This window comes from Rhinoderma darwinii, chromosome 7, assembly GCF_050947455.1.
Source record: "Rhinoderma darwinii isolate aRhiDar2 chromosome 7, aRhiDar2.hap1, whole genome shotgun sequence".
NCBI lineage: Eukaryota > Metazoa > Chordata > Amphibia > Anura > Rhinodermatidae > Rhinoderma > Rhinoderma darwinii.
In genome coordinates this window covers 141,661,268-141,668,695 of record NC_134693.1, presented here as the reverse complement: position 1 = coordinate 141,668,695, position 7,428 = coordinate 141,661,268, and positions in this window count along the sequence as shown.

Here is a 7,428-nt window from a genome sequence, read left to right as displayed (position 1 = left end):
GGCTGGTGAGTCAACTGAATCTCACGATGTTGGTGAATTGTGCACAAAAATGACAAAGAAAAATATCTTTAAAATGGAAATGCAAGTTCGCAAATTGAGAACTGAAATTAACCAAGAGACTGATCCAAAGGCAAAGCTGATGAAATGTGAGTGTCTGGATGTTTGCACACGTGAGCTGGTTATATTGAAGGAGAGATTGCAGAAAGAATCATGCATAGTACCCAAAATAAAGAACCGGGCAATTGAGAACAGAAGGGAGACCAGAGCCCAAACTGTGAAGAGAAAAAATATCATTGCAAAAAAAGACACTGACTATAAGACTGTGTATAATATTGTGGCACAGGGAAACCCTGGAAGATATGAGTGTGCAGTGGCGGGAGGATCACATCTCTCATCATGTGTGGGGTCTGTGCAATCAGCCAACACAAATGCTGCTAAAGCTGCAGAGAAATGTGTGCCAGCTGACGAGGGGTTAACTGCAGTAGACTCTATGTGCAGTACTGATGAAGTGAATGCGAGTGGCACTCCTGGGAGTGAGCAAGAAAGTGCCTCATGTCCGGATATTATAAGTGAGACTTCGCTCAGCGCGGTGATTGACAGTCTGATATCTGATGAACCAGCGGCACAGGCTGAGGTGGACATTGCAGACCCTGTTCTGGAGGTTCAGCCGTCCGCAGTGTCAGTGAATGGAGTGCAGGTTACACAGCGATCAGGAGCAGACACAGGAGGATCTGCAGTACAATCAGCTGAGGAGAGGTCCAGTCCTGACCCACCTGCTGACAGACCTCAGTACAGGAGACTGTTCTCCAGCGTCACAAGACCGACTAACCCCCCACCTCAGAGGAGGAACGCGGTCAGAATCCGGTACTCAGGACCAGAGGAAAACCTCCCCTCCAGACTCTATATTGGGAAAGTTTTGTTGAAGGAGTTTATGAAGTTTAAAGCTTCTGAGGTGTTCGCTCTGATCCACGTTCCTTCCAGCAGGAATTATGACATCAGTTTCAAGCTGCAATATAGTCTAGACTTATTCTGGAGTATTTATAATGATACAAAGGAGCACGCGATGTGGGAGCATCTACATGTCATCCAGCTGACTAAACCCCAGGTAGTCACCGCCACCGTCCTGTTCCAGTCTGAGGTGGTGGCTCTGGCAGATTTGCAGCACTGGTTGAGCAGATATTGTGAGGTGAAGAGACTGCCAACAAAGATCTATGATGAGGAGGAGATCTGGAATGGAGGATATTCTGTAAAGATCCAGCTGGTTCAGGAGAATGGAGTGACCAGACATCTGCCGCACTCCTTCTACCTGGGCTCGGAGAGAGGCGTATGTTACTACCCTGGTCAACCGCGACTGTGCCATAGATGTGGGGGCAGACACCTGGCATTCAACTGTTCCCGTATTAAGTGCTCACTATGTGGTCAGTTTGGGCATGTGAAAGATGATTGTACAGGACCTGTCATCTGTAACCTGTGCTTGGGACCTGGACATACATTCCGGGAGTGTCCACATGCAGAACATAATAAAGAGGAGACCTTTAAAGGAGCCATGGAGGAAGAGCAGGAGGATGTCTCCATATGTGTAGATACAACCCCAGAACCTGGAAGCCCCAGCGATGATGTGAGCCGAAGTACCAGAAACTGTGCTCCAGAGACTAATGTCCCATCTGTGGATGCTGCACAAGTGTCACCAGCCACTGAAAATAGAGGTCATGCTAAAAGTAAAATATCCAGTCACTCTGTCACCAAAACATCTAAACATCTGCCCAACACCAGTAAGGAACCAGCTGATCCAGCCGCAGCGACCAGTAAAAAACCAGCTGATCCAGCCGCAGCTATCAGTAAAAAACCAGCTGATCCAGCCGCAGCGACCAGTATCGATGAGGAGGGATTTCAGACGGTTAAAAGGAGAAGTAAAACAGATGATTCTTCTAGGAAAAAAATCACTGCTGCAAAGAAATCACCGGAGTCTCCAGTGCTGGCGATAACTGGGGGACGTTACTGTGCGCTGGGGGAAGATGACCAGGAAGAAGAAGCAGAGATAGAGCAAGTCTCCTCACACATCCCAGACAACGAACCTCAGGATGAAGACGCTGACCCCCCAATGTCCACCAAAAGATGGGGTGTTACAGGACATAGCAGTGGAAGAAGGAAAAAAAGTAGGAAAGACATGTAACCAGGATGAGGCTGAAAATCACCTCTATTAACGTGAACAGTGTGAAGAATAGGAGCAGGCGGCGGGCGATATTCCAGCGTCTGTCTGACGACAAAACCAATGTCATCTTTATACAAGAGACTTATCTACAGAGTAATGTCCCTGCTGTGTCCCTGTCCCTGCAGTCACCACATCTAGTGGGACAGTGAAACTCTCAGCTGCTGTATGGAGACTTCTACCCCGAACTCCGTTTATATCATAGAGGTTCACTATATGTCATAAATGTGGTGACCATGTACCCTCTGTGGTGTGCCCGATGCTGCCCGGTCACCAATAAAGAAGAACTCTCCTGTAATACTGTCTAGAATAATATCATGAAAAATAGTTGAAACAATCTATACTGGCGCAATATTCATATATTATGGTTTGTTTAATGATTGTGATGTTATTAAGAGACAAATGTTTATTTTCTTTATCTGTTATGAGTGTATTGCAAAGGTATTGTAATAATTTGTTGCAAGTTTTCAAATAAAAAAGATAATTATAGTAGTTATATTCTTGTATATAGGGGCAGTATTATAGTAGTTATATTCTTGTATATAGGAGCAGTATTATAGTAGTTATATTCTTGTATATAGGGGGCAGTATTATAGTAGTTATATTCTTGTATATAGGGGGCAGTATTATAGTAGTTATATTCTTGTATATAGGGGGCAGTATTATAGTAGTTATATTCTTGTATATAGGGGGCAGTATTATAGTAGTTATATTCTTGTATATAGGGGGCAGTATTATAGTAGTTATATTCTTGTATATAGGGGGCAGTATTATAGTAGTTATATTCTTGTATATAGGGGCAGTATTATAGTAGTTATATTCTTGTATATAGGGTGCAGTATTATAGTAGTTATATTCTTGTATATAGGGGGCAGTATTATAGTAGTTATATTCTTGTATATAGGGGGCAGTATTATAGTAGTTATATTCTTGTATATAGGGGGCAGTATTATAGTAGTTATATTCTTGTATATAGGGTGCAGTATTATAGTAGTTATATTCTTGTATATAGGGGGCAGTATTATAGTAGTTATATTCTTGTATATAGGAGCAGTATTATAGTAGTTATATTCTTGTATATAGGGGGCAGTATTCTAGTAGTTATATTCTTGTATATAGGGGCAGTATTATAGTAGTTATATTCTTGTATATAGGAGGCAGTATTCTAGTAGTTATATTCTTGTATATAGGATCAGTATTATAGTAGTTATATTCTTGTATATAGGGGCAGTATTATAGTAGTTATATTCTTGTATATAGGGGCAGTATTATAGTAGTTATATTCTTGTATATAGGGGCAGTATTATAGTAGATATATTCTTGTATATAGGAGTAGTATTATAGTAGTTATATTCTTGTATATAGTAGCAGTATTATAGTAGTTATATTCTTGTATATAGGGAGCAGTATACGGGCATTGCCAGACGTGGCGTATTTCTGCAGACTCTGTCCGCATCAATGCCGCACATTATCCGCATTGCGGATTCCGCTGCGGATTTTGCAAAAATGCTGCGAATTTGTGTTGTGGATTTAGGTGCGGATTTCAAAGGCCACACTTTACATAAAGGAACTGATATCATTTGTGAGGTCATTTCCTATGACCAACTGCTGGGTTTGGGTTTGTTTGTTGAGCACACCCTAGGATACCCACACACTATATCCTTTCTGAAATCTTTGAAAACAATAACATTCTCAATGGTCCCCTTTATCACATTCAACATTTTGACGACAACACGTGAAAAGCCGCCAGAGGTAAAGCAGCAATATTTTGCATTCCATTCCCTTGGTTTGAACTTTCCATCAAACCGTACATCATATAGCTTTGCTGGTCAAAACTTCCGGTACAGGGGTGCACCTAGTGTCCACCTGGATTCAGTGCTGACAGGCTGGCGCAAGTTTGGCAACTGGGTTTGTGAGATAGGTGTGTGTTCCGGAGTTAAGCCATATCCAGGAGATATGCCTTCAAGGTCTGGGGCAAAACAACCTCTTATCTAGCATGTTAAAAACGCCAAAGACACAAAGCAGAGTCAGTAATTCCAACAAAAGTTTTTCTAACATTGACGTTTTACGTCACAAAACGCAAACAACACGCCCGGAGACAAAATCAGGAACAATCAGTGTGCATAAACAATAGCACAATAACAACAAAACACACCCTCACAGTCAGCCAAAACAATGAGCAACACAAAGGTCAAGAGCACGGACCAAAAAAAAAAAACAACTAGTGGAAAGTATGATAGTAGTTATATTCTTGTATGTAGGAGCAGTATTATAGTAGTTATATTCTTGTACATAGAGGGCAGTATTATAGTAGTTATATTCGTGTATATAGGGGGCAGTATTATAGTAGTTATATTCTTGTATATAGGAGCAGTATTATAGTAGTTATATTCTTGTATATAGGAGCAGTATTATAGTAGTTATATTCTTGTATATAGGAGCAGTATTATAGTAGTTATATTCTTGTATATAGAGGCAGTATTATAGTAGTTATATTCTTGTATATAGGAGCAGTATTATAGTAGTTATATTCTTGTATATAGGGGCAGTATTATAGTAGTTATATTCCTGTATATAGGGGCAGTATTATAGTAGTTATATTCTTGTACATAGAGGGCAGTATTATAGTAGTTATATTCGTGTATATAGGGGGCAGTATTATAGTAGTTATATTCTTGTATATAGGGGCAGTATTATAGTAGTTATATTCTTGTATGTAGGAGCAGTATTATAGTAGTTATATTCTTGTATATAGGGGCAGTATTATAGTAGTTATATTCTTGTATATAGGAGCAGTATTATAGTAGTTATATTCTTGTATATAGGAGCAGTATTATAGTAGTTTTATTCTTGTATATAGGGGGCTGTATTATAGTAGTTATATTCTTGTATATAGGGAGCAGTATTATAGTAGTTATAGTCTTGTATATAGGGAGCAGTATTATAGTAGTTATATTCTTGTATATAGGAGGCAGTATTATAGTAGTTATATTCTTGTATATAGGGGCAGTATTATAGTAGTTATATTCTTGTATATAGGAGCAGTATTATAGTAGTTCTATTCTTGTATATAGGGGGCAGTATTATAGTAGTTATATTCTTGTATATAGGAGCAGTATTATAGTAGTTATATTCTTGTATATAGGGGCAGTATTATAGTAGTTATATTCTTGTATATAGGAGCAGTATTATAGTAGTTATATTCTTGTATATAGGAGCAGTATTATAGTAGTTATATTCTTGTATATAGGGGCAGTATAATAGTAGTTATATTCTTGTATATAGGGGCAGTATTATAGTAGTTATATTCTTGTATATAGGAGCAGTATTATAGTAGTTATATTCTTGTATATAGGGGGCAGTATTATAGTAGTTATATTCTTGTATATAGGGAGCAGTATTATAGTAGTTATATTCTTGTATATAGGAGCAGTATTATATTAGTTATATTCTTGTATATAGGGGGCAGTATTATAGTAGTTATATTCTTGTATATAGGGGTAGTATTATAGTAGTTATATTCTTGTATATAAGGGCAGTATTATAGTAGTTATATTCTTGTATATAGGGAGCAGTATTATAGTAGTTATATTCTTGTATATAGGGGGCAGTATTAGGGCATGACCACACATGGCGGAATTCCTCCGCAACTGTCCGCATCAATGCCGCACCTAATCCGGGTTGCGGATTACGGCTGCGGATCTGCACAAAATGTGCAGAAAATTGATGCGGACTAGCTGCTGCGGACTGCGGGAAAAGTGCTTCCCTTCTCCCTATCAGTGCAGGATAGAGAGAAGGGACAGCACTTTCCCTAGTGAAAGTAAAAGAAATTCATACTTACCGCCCGTTGTCTTTATGACGCGTCCCTCCTTCGGCATCCAGCCCGACCTCCCTGGATGACGCGCCAGTCCATGTGACCGCTGCAGCCTGTGCTTGGCCTGTGATTGGCTGCAGCCGTCACTTACACTGAAACGTCATCCTGGGAGGCCGGACTGGAGACAGAAACAGGGAGTTCTCGGTAAGTACGAACTTCATTTTTTTTTACAGATACATGTATATTGGGATCGGTAGTCACTGTCCCGGGTGCAGAAACAGTTACTGCCGATCGCTTAACTCTTTCAGCACCCTGGACAGTGACTATTTACTGACGTCTCCTAGCAACGCTCCCGTCATTACGGGAGCCCCATTGACTTCCTCAGTCTGGCTGTAGACCTAGAAATACATAGGTCCAGCCAGAATGAAGAAATGTCAAGTAAAAAAAGCAAGACGCATCCGCAGCACACATGACATGTGCATGACAGCTGCGGACTTCATTGCGGAACTTTGAATCTCCATTGAAGTCAATGGAGAAATTCCGCCATGAGTCCGCCACTGCTCCGCAACAGACAGAGCATGCTGCGGACACCAAATTCCGCTCCGCAGCCTATGCTCCGCAGCGGAATTGTACGCATCGTGTAAACGAACACTGCTAAATTAAAGTGAAAGTCAATGTAGAAACGGCTCCGCTGCGGATTAACGCTGCGGAGTGTCCGCAGCGGAATTTAAGTGCAATTCCGCCATGTGTGAACCCGCCCTTATAGTAGTTATATTCTTGTATATAGGGAGCAGTATTATAGTAGTTATATTCTTGTATATAGGAGCAGTATTATATTAGTTATATTCTTGTATATAGGGGGCAGTATTATAGTAGTTATATTCTTGTATATAGGGGTAGTATTATAGTAGTTATATTCTTGTATATAAGGGCAGTATTATAGTAGTTATATTCTTGTATATAGGGAGCAGTATTATAGTAGTTATATTCTTGTAAATAGGGGCAGTATTATAGTAGGTATATTCTTGTATATAGGAGCATTATAATAGTAGTTATATTCTTGTAAATAGGGGCAATATTATAGTAGGTATATTCTTGTATATAGGGGGCAGTATTATAGTAGTTATATTCTTGTATATAGGGGTAGTATTATAGTAGTTATATTCTTGTATATAAGGGCAGTATTATAGTAGTTATATTCTTGTATATAGGGAGCAGTATTATAGTAGTTATATTCTTGTAAATAGGGGCAGTATTATAGTAGTTATATTCGTGTGTATATAGGGGCAGTATTCTAGTAGTTATATTCTTGTATATAGGAGCATTATAATAGTAGTTATATTCTTGTATATAGGGGGCAGTATTATAGTAGTTATATTCTTGTATATAGGAGCAGTATTATAGT